Source organism: Mus caroli, chromosome X (assembly GCF_900094665.2).
Source record: "Mus caroli chromosome X, CAROLI_EIJ_v1.1, whole genome shotgun sequence".
In the NCBI taxonomy this organism is placed as follows: Eukaryota; Metazoa; Chordata; class Mammalia; order Rodentia; family Muridae; genus Mus; species Mus caroli.
This window is the reverse complement of record NC_034589.1, coordinates 12,238,985-12,257,977: the sequence shown is the minus strand read 5'-3', so window position 1 is coordinate 12,257,977 and position 18,993 is coordinate 12,238,985. Positions and strand designations below refer to the sequence as shown.

Genomic DNA, 18,993 nt, shown 5'->3' with positions numbered 1-18,993 from the left:
TGCAAATTTTTCAGGCAAAAAGGACAAGTTGTTACAATTTCCTCTATTCATGCTTTTGCATTTCCTATAAGTTTGAATATATATCCAATAGAGAAAGTGCTTACTGTATTTACTAGTGGCTCATCTAGGGGAAGACAGCATATGTAATTGGATCACATGTTCATTTTCTTGAGTTTCTCCCCAATTCACAAATAATTGAATTATGTATTGTAGCCACTGTTTTTGAAATGTTGAAAAATCAAACTTTTAATTTGTATACTGATAGCCAATATATAGCTCATAGTTTACAGTTGCTTAAAATTGTTCCTTTTTAGTATACTGTTGTCAAATTTTATAGTTATTTATACAAATACAGCTTAATTTAGGAAACATGTTCTGTTCCTTACTTTATAGAACATTAAAAAGCTCATACTGGATTGCCTGGGCAGACCCTTTAGGGCAATGCTACAGCTGATTTGTATACCAGGCAGATTATAGGCCTTATGGGAAAAATTGGCCATACAATCTCATTCTTTACATCATCAAAATAGTAATAGCTTGAGACAATAATTTGGTATTTTTAGAGGATGTGCACATCAAATTGTACAGACTTATCCTCAGTGCCCTCATTGTCTACTTGTACCACATAATGATGCTAATTCTTGAGGACTTATACATAAGCAATTACTTCAAATGGATGGTACTCTTATTTCTAATTTTGGAAAATTAAAATATGTACATGTGTCTTGGAACCTTTTCAGGCTTTCTAGTTACAACTGTTTTAACAGGGAAAGCAACTAAAACAGTAATTAGTGATTTTACTGCATTATTTTTCTATGCTTGGTGTTCCAAATCAGATTTTTTCTTTATTTTATTAGATATTTTCTTTATTAACATGTCTTTTTCATTAGATATTTGCCTTATTTACATTACAATGTTATCCCCTTCCCTAGTTTCCCCTCCGAAAATCCCCTATCCCCTCCCAGCCTCCCCTGCTCCCCAACCCACCCACTCCCATTCCCAGTCCTGGATTTCCTCTATACTGGGGCATAGAACATTTACAGGACCTAGGGCCTCTCCTCCCATTGATGACCAATTAGGCCATACTCACCTTGTGTTTTCTTTGATTGGTGGTTTAGTACCAAGGAGCTCAAGGGGTATTGATTAGTTCATATTGATGTTCCTCCTATGGGGCTTCACACACATTCATCTCCTTGGGTACTTTCTCTAGTTGCTTCAGTGGGGACCTTGTGTTCCATCCAGTGGATGATTATAAGCGTCCACTTCTGTATTTGCCAGGCACTGAAAATGACCCTCAGGAGACAGCTATATCAGGCTTCTGTCAGCAGGATCTTGTTAGCATCTGCCATAGAGTCTGGGTTTGTTGATTGTTTATGGGATGGATCCCCAAGTGGGGCAGTCTCTGGATGGCCGTTCCTCCAGTCTCTGCCCCAAACTATGTCTCTGTAACTCCTTGCATGGATATTTTGTTACCCCATATAAGAAGGATTATGAACTTCTGGGCTAATATCCACTTATCAATGAGTACATATCATGTATGTTCTTCTGTGATTTGGTTACCTCACTCAAGATGATGTCCTCCAAATACATCCATTTGTCTAAGAATTTCATAAACCCATTGATTTTAATAGCTGAGTAGTATTCCACTGTGTAAATGAATCAGAATTTCTGTTCCAATTCTTCTGTTGAGGGACAGCTGGGTTCTTTCTAGCTTCTGGCTATTATAAATAAGGCTTATATGAACATAGTGGAGCATGTGTCCTTAATACATATTGGAGAATCTCTTGTATATATGCCCATAAGTGTTATTGCTGGATCTTCTGGTAGAGCTACCTCCCATTTTCTGAGGAATCAACAAACTGATTTCCAGAGTAGTTGTACAAGCTTGCAGTCCCACCAGCAATGCAGGAGAGTGTTCCTCCTTCTCCACATCCTTGCCAGCAAATGTTGTCACCTGAGTTTTTTATCTTAGCCATTCTGACTGGTGTGAGGTGGAATCTCAGGGTTGTTTTAATTTGCTTTCCCTCATGACTAAGGATGTTGAAACTTTTTTTTTAGATGCTTCTCAGGCATTCAGTATTCCTCAGTTGAAAATTCTTTGTTTAGCTCTGTACCACATTTTTAAATAGAGTTATATGGTTTTCTGGAGTCCAACTTCTTGAGTTTTTTAAATATATTAAATATTAGTCCCCTATAAGATTTAGGATTAGTGAAGATCGTTTGCCAATCTGTTGGTTGCCTTTGGTCTTATTGAAAGTGCCCTTTGCCTTACAGAAGCTTTGCAATATTATGAGGTCTCATTTACTGATTCTTGATCTTATAGCACAAGTCACTGGTGTTCTCTTCAGGAATTTTTCCCCTGTGCCCATATCTTCGATGCATTTACCCACTTTCTCCTCTATAAGACTCAGTGTCTCAGGTTTTATTTGGAGTTCCTTGATCCACTTAGACGTGAGCTTTGTACAAGGAGATAAGAATGGGTCAATTCAAATTATTCTACATGATAACCTCCAGTTAAGCCAGCACCGTTTGTTGAAAATGCTGTCATTTTTTCCACTGGATGGTTTTAGCTCCTTTGTCAAACAAAGTTCAAGTGAACATAGATATCTGGGTTCATTTCTGGGTCTTCATTTCTATTCCATTGATCTGCCTGTCTGTCATTGTAACAATACCATGCAGTTTTTATCACAATTTCTCTGTAGTACAGCTTGAGGTCAGACATGGTGAATCCACCAGAGGTTCTTTTATTATTGAGAATAGTTTTTGCTACCCTAGGTTTGTTTTGTTTTGTTTTGTTTTGTTTTGTTTTTTGTTTTTTGTTTTTTTGTTTTTTTGTTTTTTCGAGACAGGGTTTCTCTGTATAGCCCTGGCTGTCCTGGAACTCACTTTGTAGACCAGGCTGGCCTCGAACTCAGAAATCCGCCTGCCTCCCGAGTGTATCCTAGGTTTTTTATTATTCCAGATGAATTGGCAAGTTGCCCTTTCTAACTCAGTGAAGAATTGAGTTGGAATTTTGATGGGGATTGCATTGAATCTGTAGATTGCTTTTAGCAAGATTGCCATTTTTACTATATTAATCCTGCCAATCCATGAGCATGGGAGATCTTTCCATCTTCTGAGATCTTCTTCGATTTCTTTCTTCACAGACTTGAAGGTTTTATCATGCAGATCTTTCACTTCCTTAATTAGAGTCACACCAAGTTCTTTTATATTATTTGTGACTATTGTGAAGGGTGTTGTTTCCCTAATTTGTTTCTTAGTCTGTTTAATCTTTGTGTAGAGAAAGGCCACTGATTTGTTGGAGTTAATTTTATATTCAGCTACTGCACTGAAGCTGTTTATCAGGTTTAGGAGTTCTCTGGTAGAATTTTTAGGGTTACATATATATACTATCATATCATCTGCAAACACTGATATTTTGACTTCTTCCTTGCCAATTTGTATCCCCTCAATCTCCTTTTGTTGTCTACTTCCTCTAGCTAGGACTTCGAGTACTATATTGAATAGGCAGGGAGAAAGTGGGCAGCCTTGTCTAGTCCCTGATTTTAGTGGTATTGCTTCAAGTTTCTCTCCATTTACTTTGATGTTGGCTACCGGTTTGCTGTAGATTGCTTTTATTATGTTTAGGTGTGGGCCTTGAATTCCTGATTCCAAGACTTTTATCATGAAGGGGCGTTGGGTTTTGTCAATTTTTTTCTCAGCATCTAATGAGATGATCATGTGGGTTTTGTCTTTTAGTTTGTTTATATAGTGGATTACATTGATGGATATCTGTATATTAAACCATCCCTGCATCCCTGGGAGGAAGCGTTCTTGGTCATGTTGGGTGATCGTTTTGATGTGTTCTTGGATTAGGTTTGTGAGGATTTTATTGAGTATTTTTGCATTGATATTCAAAAGGGAAATTGGTCTGATGTTGTCTTTCTTTGTTTGATTTTTGTGTGGTTTAAGTATCAGAATAATTGTGGATTCATAGAATAAATTGGGTAGAGTACCTTCTGTCTCTATTTTGTGGAATAGTTTGAGGAGAGTTGGAATTATGTCTTCTTTGAAGGTATGATAGAGCTCTGCACTAAACCCATCTGGTCCTGGGGTTTTTTTGGTTGGAAGACTATTGTTGACTGCTTCTATTTCTTTAGGGGATATAGACTGTTTAGATCATTAATCTGATCCTGATTTAACTTTGGTACCTGGTATCTGTCTAGGAATTTGTCCATTTCATCCAGGTTTTCCAGTTTTGTTGCTTGTAGCCTTTTGTAGTAGGATCTGATGATGTTTTGGATTTCCTCAGGTCTGTTGCTATGTCCCTTTTTCATTTCTGATTTTGTTAATTAGGATACTGTCCCTGTGCCCTCTAGTTAGTCTGGCTAAGGGTTTATCTATCTTGTTGATTTCCTGGTTTGGTTGTTTCTTTGAATAGTTCTTTTTGTTTCCATTTGGTTGATTTCATCTCTGAGTTTGATTATTTCCTGCTGTCTACTCCTCTTGGGTGAATTTGCTTCCTTTAGTTTTAGAGCTACTAGGTGAGCTGTCAGGCTGCTAGTGTATGCTCTCTTTAGTTTCTTTTTGGAGGTACTCAGGGCTATGAGTTTTCCTCTTATGAATGCTTTCATTGTGTCCCTAAGTTTGGGTATATTGTGGCTTCATTTTCATTAAACTCTAAAAAGATTTTAATCTCTTTCTTTATTTCATCCTTGACTAAGGTATCATTGAGTAGAGTGTTGTTCATTTTCCACATGAATGTTGGCTTTCTATTATTTATGCTGTTACTGAAGATCAGCCTTAGTCTATGGTGATCTTATATGTATGATGCATGGGATAATTTCAATATTTTTGTATCTGTTGAGGCCTGTTTTGTGACCAATTATGGTCAATTTTGGAGGAGGTACCATGAGGTGCTGAGAAGAATGTATATCCTTTTGTTTTAAGGTAAAATGTTCTATATATATCTATTAAATCCATTGGATTCTTAACTTCTGTTAGTGTCCATGTGTCTGTGTTTAGTTTCTATTTCTAGGATCTGTCCATTGGTGATAGTGAGATGTTGAAGTCTCCCACTATTACTGTGTGAGGCACAATGTGTGCTTTGAGCTTTACTAAAGTTTCTTTAATGAATGTGGCTACCCTTGCATTTGGAGCATAGATATTCAGAATTGAGAATTCATCTTGGTAGATTTTACCTTTGATGAGTATGAAGTGTCCCTCCTTGCCTTTTTTATAACTTTGGGTTGGATGTCAATTTCATTCGATATTAGAATGGCTACTCCAGCTTGGAAAATTGTTTTGCAGCCTTTCACTCTGAGGTATTTTCTTTTTTTTTCCCCGAGGTGTGTTTCCTGTAAGCAGCAAAATGTTGAGTCCTGTTTGTATAGCCAGTCTATTAGTCTATAACTTTTTATTGGGGAATTGAGTCCGTTGATGTTAAGAGAAATTAAATAAAAGTAATTGTTGCTTCCTGTTATTTTTTGTTGTTAAAGATGGGATTCTGTTCTTGCAGCTGTCTTCCTTTAGGTTTGTAGAAGGATTACTTTCTTGCTTATCCTAGGGTGTAGTTTCCATCCTTGTGTTGATGTTTTCCCTTTATTTTCCTTTGAAGGGCTGGATTTGTGGAAAGATATTGTGTGAATTTGGTTTTATCATGGAACACTTTGGTTTCTCCATCTATGGTAATTGAAAATTTTTGCTGGGTATAGTAGCCTGGGCTGGTATTTGTGTTCTCCTATGGTCTGTATAACATCTGTCCAGGATCTTCTGGCTATCATAGTCTCTGATGAGAAGTCTGGTGTAATCCTGATAGGCCTGCCTTTATGTGTTACTTGACTTTTTTCCCTTACTGCTTTTAATATTCTGTCTTTTTTGTGAATTTGGTCTTTTGTTTATTATGTGACAGGAGGAATTTGTTTTCTGGTCCAGTCTATTTGAAGTTCTATAGGTTTCTTGTATGATCATGGGCACCTCTTTCTTTAGGTTGGGATAGTTTTCTTTTATAATTTTGTTGAAGATATTTGCTGACCTGTTAAGTTGAAATCTTCATTCTCTTCTACTCCTATTATTCGCAGGTTTGGTCTTCTCATTGTGTCCTGGATTTCCTGGATGTTTTGAGTTAGGATCTTTTTGCATTTCACATTTTCTTTGATTGTTTTGTCAATGTTTTCTACTGCACCTGAGATTCTCTTCTATCTCTTTTATTCTGTTGATTATGTGTGCATCAATGTCGCCTGACTTCTTTCCTAGATTTTCTATTTCTATAGTGATCTTCCTTTGTGATTTCTTTATTGTTTCTACTTCTATTTTTACCTGATTGGATGTATTCTCCTGTATTTCTTTATGCTAGCTATTTATTTCCTTCCTATAGTCCTCTATTATCATCATGAGAAGTGACTTTAGATCCATATCTTTCTTATCTGGTGTGATGGTGTATCCAGGAATTGCTATAGTTGGAGAGTTTGATTCTGATGATGCCAAGTAACCTTAGTTTCTGTTGCTTCTGTTCTTATGCTTGTCTCCTGCCATCTGATTATCTCAAGTGCCCTCTGTATATCTGATTGGAGCCTTTCCTTCCTGTAATCCCAGGTGATTCAGAACTCCTCAGAGTCCAGCTTTCTCTGTGATCCTTTGATTACGGGATCCTGTGAACCTGAGATTCTGGTTGTGTCAGAGTTCTTGGCAGTCAAGCTTCCTCTGAGACCCTGAGATCCTGGTATGACCAAGGTCCTGGGATGCTGAGATCCTGGAATCCTAAGATCGTGGGCATGTTATAGAACCTGGAAGTGGTAACTCCTCTGGGTACTGAGAGGCTGTCTTGGCTTCATCCTTCTCTTGCACCCCATCCTTTTTCATTCCCAGCCCCCCTCCAGATAGACCCAGTTTTCCGTGGCTGCTGGACAGCTACTCACATACATACACACACATATTGTAGCCATCCAGCTGCCATGGATGAACTGGGTTACCTGAAAGAGGGGCTGGAAATGAAAACGAACAGTGTACTAGAGAAGGATGCTGCCAAGACAAAAGTGTCTGATCAAGGCTCAAAGTTTAATAGTCAGCACTGTGTTTATATAGGGAGAGCCTACAAACCCATCCTTTGTTTCAGCTGGATTGAGTTACAAAACAAGCTCAGCAGGCAGTCTACTCTTATAGGAAATTGACTGTGTCTGGATTGTTAAAGTCCAAAGAAAGGATTAAAGTTTGGTTAGGACTATGGAAGAAGCCATCAGAGCATTAATCTATCTGATACTAATTAATGATCTGTCTAAATGAAAGCTAAAAAAAAAAATCTTTGCGTGCTTTCATCTATGTTATGCATAGTTGTGTATGTGTATGTACAGTTTGTCTACATTTGTGCTTCCTTATACTCATATAATCTTCAGATAATATAAAATTATTTTATGTGCTCCCATAAGATTAGTCAAAAATCTTTTCTCTTGCAGGGTTTGAATAAATCCTTATCAAATAAGTCAATTTCTCCTTATCAATAAGAGCAAACAAAAATATCTCCAAAACTTGAAACATCTTTGCCTATGTTTATATTTAGAACTGATACTTAAAATACAAAGTCTTTGTTTTCTATGCTTCAACTATACCTCCCCTTATTTTCATTAAGTTCAAAGACACTTCATTTTTGTCAAGGAAAAAAATAGCTTCTATATTCAGATACTTATAGTGAAAAAATAAGGCAGTCAGAATCCAAGTAGAAATAAGAATATAATATTTAGGTATGAAAATATACTTGGAGGGTGAGGGATGAACATGATAGAGAGAAAAAAAGCCATTTTAAATGAAGAGGGATTTTGTGTGGTAAAATAGTTTTGCTCTAACTGAATAGAATTATTCCAAAATGGAAAAAGAAAAGTGTAAAACCAGGAGGTTAAAGCATGTCACCACAGGGGGTTGTAAAAGAGGAAACACTAAAAAGGTATGTCTGAGATTAAGTGGGTAATTTAAACATTTCAAAGGGTCAAATTGTGCTGGGTTATTACTTCATCAGTCAATCTGTTCTAGTCATTAGATGGAAACTGCAAAAGTAGACAATGGGACCCCTCACTAAATTACTTTTGAAATTGTGCTTTGGGATTTTCAACAATAGGAGTAAAATAGAATCAATTTAAGAAAGAAAGAAAGAAAGAAAGAAAGAAAGAAAGAAAGAAAGAAAGAAAGAAAGAAAGAAAGGAAGGAAGAAAGGAAGAAAGGAAGAAAGGAAGAAAGGAAGAAAGGAAGAAAGGAAGAAAGGAAGAAAGGAAGAAAGAAAGAAAGAAAGGCCCAGAAGAAATGATGACAGATGTAAGAACAAACCTTCTCTTGGGGCTAACAATTTCCTCTACACTAGCACCAAGTCTACCCTGCACAATGCCATGCTTTCTGCCATGGCAGTAGTGAACTAAACCTCTGAAACTATAATCCACCTTCAGAGTTTTGGGTTTTTGTTTTTTTGTTTTTTTTTTGGTTTGTTTGTTTGTTTTGTTTTGTTTTCAATAAGAGTTTCCATGACATGGTATCTCTTTACAGAAATAAAACCCAAACTAAGATAGCATGGAATGCCTAATTTTTCTCCTATTACTGGTAATTGTATTTTCTCTTTTTATATCTGTTAATTATGCTAGAATTTTGTCAATTCAAACCATCTTTCAAAGAAAGCTTTTATTTTATTAATTCTCTATTTTGTGATTTGTTGTTGTGTTTATGTGCTGTGTTGTGTCCTGCCTACCATGTATCATCTTATTCCCTCGAGACAAGGTGTTTTAGTGAATCTGGAATTAGGGTGGTCCCCATAATCCTCTTGTTTATGTACCTTAAAGCATTGGCATTACAGGCTGGAACGCCTTGCCTGGCTGTTTATATGCATGCTGGAAATTTGAGTTCGGGTTCTCATGCCTATACAGCAAGCACTCTTACCCACTGAACAATCTTCCCATCTCCTGTTTGTTTGGTTTTTATTTAAATTTCACTTAGTTCTTCCTTCTTCTGTGTCTAGCTCTTTTAAGTTCCTACTACCTTTGCTCCCCTGTTATGATGGGCTGTATCATGGAATCATGAACTCAAAAAAACTTTTTCTTCCCTGCACTAATTTTTGTCAGGTTAAAATGTCATGTGCTTTTAGCTCTAAATATTTGGTGAAGTTTGTTTAGGCCACATATGGTTAATTTTGGAGTAAGTATTTGAAGATAATTGAAAATAATCTGTGTTCCACTATTGTTTGATGGAATGTTCTATAAAATCATGTTGGCTGATGCTATTATTGAGTTTATGATCCCTGATGGTTTCCCTTAATTGATATTGTTGAAAGAGGATTTTTAAAGTATATAACTAAAAGTCTGCAGTTTTTGTTGATTTGTTCATTTTTTAGACCAGTTTTTGCTTCATACACTGTGTGTGTGTGTGTGTGTGTGTGTGTGTGTGTGTGTGTGTGTGTGTGTGTGCATTTGCTTAGACTTTCAAAGATACTATGAAAAGTATAAAGATGACTTCTAATCACACAGTAGGACATCATAATCACTATGAATTGCCAGGAAAACCTTTCTCCACTACACTTCAGACTGTAACAGTTTTTGTTGTGGTTTCCCACACTAGTCTTCCTTCTCACTAAAATCATAGCCCTTCATGAAACTAGTTTGATGTCCTAACTCTTCAACTTTCATTGGCCAAGGCCATAGCTCTCCTCCCCATGTGTCCATTGTAGTTGCTTCCTTTCCAATCTTTACTACCTCCAAGACAGGTGTAGTAGCATCAGTGTGAGGCCTAAGCTATGAAGCCAGAAGTGAAGAGGGGTCATGGGGGAACAAATTGTTGATAAGTATGCAAGGAGCCATAGGCAGATAAGATAAATTTTATTCAGTACTACACACTGACCTCTAGGGATGCAGATGTCAGCAGCAGGCATCTAGGCACCACATACAGGCTACACACAGGTGGGCACAGGCACAGAAAATGTGACAATACAGGCTTCAGGTAGGTACACACAGTCCTAAAATGACTGGCTGGTGAAGGCTAAAGGCAAAGGCACATTCCTTTGACCTCAAACTCATATTTATGCAAAACCACAGAAGTGATATTTACCATAAATGGTAATATAACTGAGTACATCACTGCTTAATTATGGGTTTCCTGAATATCCAGTTTCAGCCATTTTTTTCTGGATGTCCCTGGATGTTCAACATTCACCATCTTGGCCCATGTTGGATATCCCCAAAGTACCATGTTGCCTAAACATAAACTAGCCCTTATAACTTGCTGTTCCAGATTAAAGAACCATTTTAATTTCTTGTTTCTATTTTTCTTTTTTTTTCTTTTAGTAACAGCTGTGCTCAGATATGCTTCTTGTTCCATACTACCCACACATTAAGAGCACAAGAGTCAATGTCTTTCAGTATAGTCAAAGAATTGTGCAACCATTACCACAGTCAACCTTAGAACATGCTTATTATTTCAAAGAGAAATTTTGTGCCATTTAGCTATCACTCTGCTCAATACTCTGTAATCCATGAGCCCCAACTTCTAGTAGCCAGTAATCTACTTTATGTCACTACAGAGGTGCTAATTATCGGAGTCTCAAATAAATGGAATCATACAGTACATTGTCTTTTGTGATTTGTTTCTTTCACTGAGTTTTAAGGTTCATCATGTTTTAAGTAGTTTGAATATTTAGTTCCCATTGTTTATCCATTCATAAATTGATGAAAACTTAGTTTGTGTCTATTATACTGCTGACTCTATGCATAACATTATTGGAAACATTTTTGCAAAACAAGTTTGTGGAAAAATGTATTTTTCATTTCCCTTTGGAAAATGCCAAGTAGAAGAATTGTTAATTAAAATTATAACTATGTTTAACTTCTGAAGAAACTACCAAAATGCATTGTAAAGTAGTTCTATTATTTTATATTTCTACCAACATAGTATGAAGGGTAAAATTTCTCTACATTCTTACTAATGTTTACTTGTTTCCATTTTCAAGTAGTATGTTCATGAGTGCATACTGAGTGTGCATATGTATCTTACTGTGGTTTTGATTTGTATTTCTTTGATGAGTGCTGAGGAGGAACATGTGGTTGTTCACCATATGTGGGTCTTTGGAAAAAATGTCTATCTAGACACTATGTCCAATTTAAAATTTGATTATTTTTCTTTTTATTGTTGAACTCTATGAATTCTTTTTATATTCTTGACTCAAATACCTAGTGATATATTATTTACAATATTATATCATTTTGAGATAATTATATTTTTTAACTTTCTTAATGGTGTCTTTGAGAAAAAAAGTAGTTTTTCATTTCTTCCTTTTGTGCATTTAACAGTATACTAAGAAGTATTTGCTAAATCCAACATTATATTATAGTTTTAACTTTTAAAAAATTTATACCATGATCCATTTGAATGAAAGAAGTTCCAATTTATTCTTCTGCAGGTGGCTCTCTAGTTGTCCCCTCACTACTTGCTTAGAAAGATGTCTTTCTTCCACTTAAATAAATAGTCTTACCATACTTTTTAATGACTGTTCTGGCTTTTTTGGTACCTTGAATTTCCACATGAATCTCAGATCAGTTTGCTAGTTTCTAAAAGAAGCCAGCTATGCATCAGGTGTTGCATGTAACCTGCAGGTCAATTGGGGAGATAATGCTGTCTTCATGACATTTAAGTCTTCCAACCAGTGAACATGGACTGCCCCTCTACTTATTTAGAAATTTTATGTAAATCCCAATAGGGATGGAATCCAAGACAGTGAAACATGTTAAGCAAGTGCTCTACTACTGAACTACATCCCAAGCCTTGTATTTTTGAGACATAATTTTACTGAGTAGTTCCGGCTGGACTTGAACTCATTATTTAGTTCAGACTAGCTTTTAACATGAGTATCCTCTCTCAGTTCCCTGAGTACTGGGATGTAGACATGTACCATCATGTCCAGTTTAATTAGTATTTTAAATTTTTCTTTCAATACTGTTGTTACAAGTTTTGTGTTTCTTTTGTTAAATTTATTGCTAAGGCTTTCATTATTTTGTTGATATTATACATGTAATTGTGTTCATAATTTCCTTTCTGTAACTTTACTTTTTTCAAATGTGTAGGAATACACTTAACTACTACCTATAATGATCTTGTACCCTGTGACATGTTGAATTTGTTCACTCCAGTAGATTTTGTAGTATAATTCTTAGAATTGTGTATAAAGAAGATCATGTCACTTACAGAGATAGCTTTATTGTTCCTTTTCAATTTGATACCTCTTCTTTTTTTGTCTGTTTCCTAAATATTTTGACTAGCCTTTTTAGAGGAGAAGATAGTTGTGATGAGAATGGGACACATTTTCTTGTTTATTATATTAGGATGAAATTTCAGCATTTCACCATTTAGATGAAATCTAGTACATTAATTTTGGCATGGCCACAGACAATTTCACCATTTAGTATAACATTAGCTGGTATTTTTTGTTTGTTTGTCTTTTATTATATATTTGTTTTGAAGTTGCTCTTTTATTCCCAGATCACTAAATGATTTTTATCACTCAGTGATATTGAACTTTGATGGGTACTATTTTGGAGTCAATTGAGACAATTTTGTGGTTTGGCTTTTATTCCATTGATAAGGTTCATTTTTTAAAATGGACTTTAGGACAGGAAGCTACTCCACACTCCTAAAATAAATTCTCCTTGACCACATTGCATAATTATTTTAATTTGTCTATTTTAGACTCTAATGTTTTATTGAGATACATATCAGATATTTTGGAGAGGGGATTGATCTTGTGTGTTCAGAGTACTAGTCATTATGTTTTTTGTCTCTAGGAGGTAAAGTAAATCCTAATATGTAGAACGCATGCTTACTTATCTCCTCGAATATCTGTACATTCCTTCTAAAAATGGCTAATTATAGAGAAGAGGCAAAGGAAGCACTTTTTAAAGTATTCATGGTCCCTACCAAGTGTCAGCACTTAGGGACTACCCTTATCCTTCCCACATACTATATACAGGTTTCTTGCCATGTTTTAGTCAAAATTAAGAAGCAATGCTTGGTCTGGCAGAATATGCTTGATGCTAGGTTACCTTGCTATGCTCTCTCCCTCCTCCTTGGATTCCTGTTTTTGTGACTAGATTCTGGCTTAACTCAGGGTTGTATCCAGACTGCTGGTAATCTCTGGTACTACAGTTATTTCAGCCCCAGATGAAACACAAAGAGATGAACTACATGTGCTTTATTCCAAATCTAGCTCTATCATGTACTAGCATTAAACACTATAAGCTTATTTCCTTATCAACAGAAGGGAGTAGTAATGCTTACATCACAGAATTGTTGCCAGAATTTAATTGTGGTTAAAGGTAACTATCACATATTAAATGCTTCACAGATGGTTAATATTTGTGAAAAATAAGAATTATGTATCTGAAGCAGGAGGATTACCATGAGATTCATGACATCCTGAGATATATAGTGAATTGTAGGACAATATAGTGAGACTCCGCCCTCATCTCTCCAAATAATAATAGTAACTGGACTTGTCCTAGTTTCCACCAGTTCCTGGCTAGGAAAAAGTAGCAGGATCCATCAGGAGGCAATTGATGATAGTGAAGATATTACATCTACCTCCAGGGAAACTGAGGTACCATATACCTGACTTCCAGAACTTACACTTTAATGGAAAGCAGTTTTCTTTTATATGAACATGGATTATCACATGACTAAAATTCCAAAATAATAAAGAAAAAAGTAACTTAGAAAGAAAGAATGTAATAACTGCTTGAACATCAAATACTTACTAAAGCACCAGGTGTTTTCTAAATAAGTATGAATGGATCAAAACTTTTACATGGTTAATTTCTTTTTAATACACAAGGGTTTGATAATTAAAGGACAAAATCTTTGCAAAATTTCAGTTCTGCTGCCCAAACCTCAACATTTGCAAAGTGCTTTATAGTAATAGGATTCTCTAACACATCGATCCTACTCAGTATTAACTCAATCCTTTAGAATTGGCTATACTCCCTATTTTACCTCCTTCAAATATGTAAAGACATTACCAAAGCCTGCATGGAAGAAAATAAGTATATTTGATTAAGTGCCTGAAACCCTAATTCTAGAAATTTCTCAATAATGTCTATTGCTAAAATTATTACTCACTTTCTATGTAAAAAGTAAGAAATTTAAATACATGGTTCATTGATTCTTCCTACGAGCCTTTGGAAATGTGCTATGACTACCTCTACCTTAAAAATGCAGAAATTGGGCCCTATGGATAGTAGGTAAAATTATAACATACCATGTTCTTAGTCACTAGAGCCCCTACTTCCAAAACTGGTATTTATCTTTTATGAAGAAGTCTTGTGCCAGAATTAATGCAGAAGGTCCACTGCAAAATGAGCCCAATTTCCACCTATCTGCAAACCATGGGGTTAGGATTATGGCTTCTCTTCCCAACTCCATTATTCATTCCCTGAACCCTCTTTCACTCACTGCCTCCCATTCTCTAAGTCAAGTCAATAAATGAGCTTATCAAATTATTTAAAATATTGTTCTCTTGAATCATATACACAGTTTACAGGAATTCAACATGGCTTGAGTGGCTTTACCAGATTTTGGAAGTTGTACATAGTTGTAGTTATGATTACTGACACAAAAAAAATCCATGCAATCTAGTATTAGTTTTTCTAGCAATGGTTTTGCCTTTCATCAAAAATAGCTAAAGTTTAATGTATTCTACACTTTTCAATACCTCAGATATATGACCTTTTAAGTAAAGAAATACATACTTTAAATTATAAATACTGAGAATATTTCAAATATCTAGGATTTAAGATGAAGGCAAAGTGGGTTTTACTTATTATTTGAAATATAGTTCTTAGCATCTTGTAATTATTTTAATTCCTAGACCTTTAAAAGCTAACTTGGTACAGTGATTTCTTCCTGTGCTAAAAAATTGAGATATGTGATTTTAGTCTACTTATAATTGAACAAAATATGGTTGCATGGGTGGTAGGAGAAGATACAAGACTCCTGGGTCGATAATTACTTTCAGGAAGGATCAGAAAGTAGGCTGCAAGCACATCAGAGAATGTTTCCTGAGGAGGAGCTGTCATAAGGTGCTGGGGAGAGGGCCAGGTAGCATCTGCACATTTAGGAAAATATAGATCTTTTAAAAGTGAAAAACAAGCATTTCTAGCCTTTTCTCAGGCGCAAAGCACTGCATTACACAGCTATTCTTGAAAATGTAACCTGGAACAGAAAAAACAGTCTTATTTTGCTTACAAGATACACAGAAACAGAGAGACCTGTGGAAGTGCTCAGTGTCTGAAATATGATTCAGACAGGTAAACGGGATTTAACTGAACTCTACTGGGAAAGTTGCTGCACTAGTGCTGAAGTGAAATGGCTGCCATGAATTGGTAAGAAAATCCAGGCTGAAAACATTCAATTGTGAATTGTTTAAGTGCCTGAAACCCTAATTCTAGAAATTTCTCAATAATGTCTATTGCTAAAATTATTACTCACTTTCTATGTAAAAAGTAAGAAATTTAAATACATGGTTCATTGATTCTTCCTACGAGCCTTTGGAAATGTGCTATGACTACCTCTACCTTAAAAATGCAGAAATTGGGCCCTATGGATAGTAGGTAAAATTATAACATACCATGTTCTTAGTCACTAGAGCCCCTACTTCCAAACTTCCAACATTAATACCTACAAGTGTGTGTGTGTGTGTGTGTGTGTGTGTGTGTGTGTGTGTGAAAGAGAGAGAGAGAGAGAGAGATTATCTGCTATTGTTTTAAAAAAGTCCCCAAAGCCTAGTGACTAAAATCAATATATTAAGGATCAATTATTCTGTGGGTTGAATGGGCACAGCCAGGTGGTCCTTCGTTTCTCCCAGGTGGTTAGACTCTGACGGCAGCTGGAGTCATTAGGAGACTCAACTGAGTGAGACATCCAAAATGGATTCTTTAGCCACATCTGTCTCATCTGCCAAGATCTGAGAAACAGCTAAAGGTTTTTCAGGCATTTCCCTCTTTATCTAGCTTCTTCGTGTGGCTTCCACAAAGGACAGTAGTTTAGGAAGGTAGTCCGACTTTTTACAGGACAACTGGCTTCCTTCAGAGCAACTAGTCAAAGAGAGCCAGTTATAAACTGCCAGGCTTTTCTTTACCACCAGAACAAGGGACTTCACCAAGGGGAAACACCAGGAGATTTAGAACATGTGAGGTTAGGAGCACCTCTGGTGACTATCACATGAAGGAAAGGTAGAATCTAGCTAAAAGTCAAATGTGCATTTGTCCACCAGGCTAGGATTTTTTAAACAAATATAATTACCTAAAATACAACTTAGTGTTTTGGTTAAGCATAGCAGAGCCAAAGTTTCTTTTTATTAAACAAAAGAGAAAAAAAAAAGAACTTTGAACTTAAATTATCATCTCTAAACTTGACTCCCATTTATTGCAGGATTTTGATAACAGCCCAGACTTTGTTCTGTTGTTGGCAGGAGGCAGACCTGACACCATTCTAGGGCTGACAAACAAAAACAGGTGAGTGCATCTGACATGACTCACCTTGGTAGCAGTGATTACCACTCAGGTCTGGGCTGGCAAAGCAGACCACCCTCCCTTTCAAATGCACCCAGGCTCACCCACAACCTGAAGCATATCCTTGATCTTTTCAGATATGATGGACTGAACACACATCCAAACTTGTTCCAGTGAGAGACATTTTGTTTTGAGTCTTTGGCAAAATGTTGGCTGGCAAAGTCATCTGGCTGGCACATTCCTCCAGCATCAAGTTATGGCACTGCCACCTCTCCTCAGTAGAGTTTTGAAATTTCATTTTGCACACCCTGTACAATGTGAGTCACTCAGCTTGCAGAGGAGGAGGAGGAGGCGGCCATCTGCTAGTCATGAGTAGATGACAAATACCCTGCCCTTCGAATTTCCATCCTCATTTCACAATATTTAAGTAAACACATTTTGTAACCACTTTTTTTCAGAGTTCCATAGGGTTTGACATGATTTTTTGTAAACACTGTATGAAGCTACCTTTTCTCTTTTCCTCTAAAGAACTGTATCTATTGATTACTGAAATGATGCTGATGGCAACCATTGCCAAGTACTGAAGTTTTAAACAGTCAGAACAAAAGGAATACACATCTGAAAAGCATAATTAAGCCCCATGCCATTTCAGAACAACTGTAAGAGACAACGTCTCCACCACGCACAGCTCCGTGGTGACCCCTGCTGTCTGCCTGCAAAAATCCCCAACTATTACCACCCATTAGAAAGAAAAAGAGGGAGGAGGGGGAGGAGGAGGAGGAGGAGGAGGAGGAGGAGGAGGAGGAGGAGAAAAGAAAAGAAAGGAAAAGAAAAGAAAAATGAAAAGAAAAGAAAAGAAAAGAAAAGAAAAGAAAAGAAAAGAAAAGAAAAGAAAAGAAGGAAGGGGAAAAAAGAGTTTCCAAAAGAGAAAAGCAGGTGTAAAGGTGTAGACCCAAACACTGGGGCCTGAAGCTGCTTCAAGTTTGGCTGCATACCTCCTAAAACCCAAAAGAAGTGCAGAATCTGTGGCAAGAAAGACTACAGCTTTTTAAGTCAGAAAATGTCTTGCTATTAAAATTTAAACAAACTTCCTATGGAGTTTTGGTAGCATATCCCAGGTGGTATAAGGACTGGCATATCCCATGTGGTACAAGGACTGGCATATCCTTAAGATTTGCACAGCCACAAAATAAGGCTGTTTCTTTTAACTTTGATGAGGGAAAAGGGTGGGTGCCATTGAGAAAATGAAATACATTTCTGCTGACAAGCATAGAAAGTGAGAAATGGACCTACTGGCAGAGAGGCCATGATGTTCTCAGCTCATAAAAACAGTGTAAAAGGAATAAAATAAAATAAAGCCACTGAACAATCACAAAAGTAACAAGACATCATCCTTCTCTAACATCGAGTGATCATTGTTTCTATATGCATGACTGTAACAACTTCTTTACCCATGAAAGCTGTTGTGTTACCCACCAGAGGTTCTCAACCTTTCTAATACTGCAACCCTTTAGTACAGGTCTGCCTGTTTGTTGGCCCTTAACCATAAAATGAATTTCATTGCTACTTTATACTGTAATTTTGCCACTGTACTGAATTGTAACATAATATCTATGTTTTCTGATGGTATTAGGAGACCCAGGTGAATGGATCATTCAACACTTCCGAGGGAATTGTAACTCACACTGCCCAACACGAAGTTCCCTCTGATTTTTGAGAATTTGAGATGTAGAGTTATTTCTTTTCTCCAATACCTTCTGGGGAATCACTTGTAGCAAAGCTAGTCCCTTAAGAAACACCTGCTTGCTCTTTCCAGTGTTAGCTTTCTTTTGCTAGAACTAGTTTGCAAATTTAACTTCTAAAATTCCTATGCCTGTGGTAGGTGAGCTTTCTTAGAAAAAAATACCATCCAGCAAAGAGGCTTCTGTGAGTATGGACTGGGCAGTATTTCTATTTTCTCTCTTGTGTAGAGCAGTGTGCTTTGTCCAGGGGAACACCTATGCTTCCCTCAGATTATCATACCTTAATATTCTTCTGTTGGTCAGGCTTTCAATACAAACTCACTTGTAGTTTGTTTAGGAATGTACTCTCTTATGGAAGTTTCCAGATGTTAGCCAGTATTTTGTCCCTGACTGAGTGCAGTTGCATGTCCTTGATCAACAATAATACTTTTTTCTAACACAGTAGATGTCATGATTTCTTGGCCTCCTAACTGTCTTATTCTTTTTACTTTTTCTGGGGACCTTTGTTAGCATCAAAGCTAACAAAGAGACAAATAACATCCCTTTATTTTCTAGCAGCCCATGACAAACCAGGAGCCACTTCTCAAACAGGGACAACTTAAGAATGCTTATAGTTGCTCTTCCGGTCAGAAAAGCACCGGGGCAGCTGGGGCACAGGGTCGGCTGACACTCGCCAGCTACCCACAACACCCACCACAGGATCTTAAGACTTCTGGTGAGTGGAGCACAGCTTCTGCTCCAATCCAATTGCG

The 18,993-nt window shown here is 36.7% G+C and overlaps 1 pseudogene; it reads right to left on the bottom strand.

Moving 5' to 3' along the window:
• Nucleotides 1–18,993, bottom strand: part of LOC110287089 — a 35,795-nt pseudogene that overhangs the window by 15,985 nt on the left and 817 nt on the right.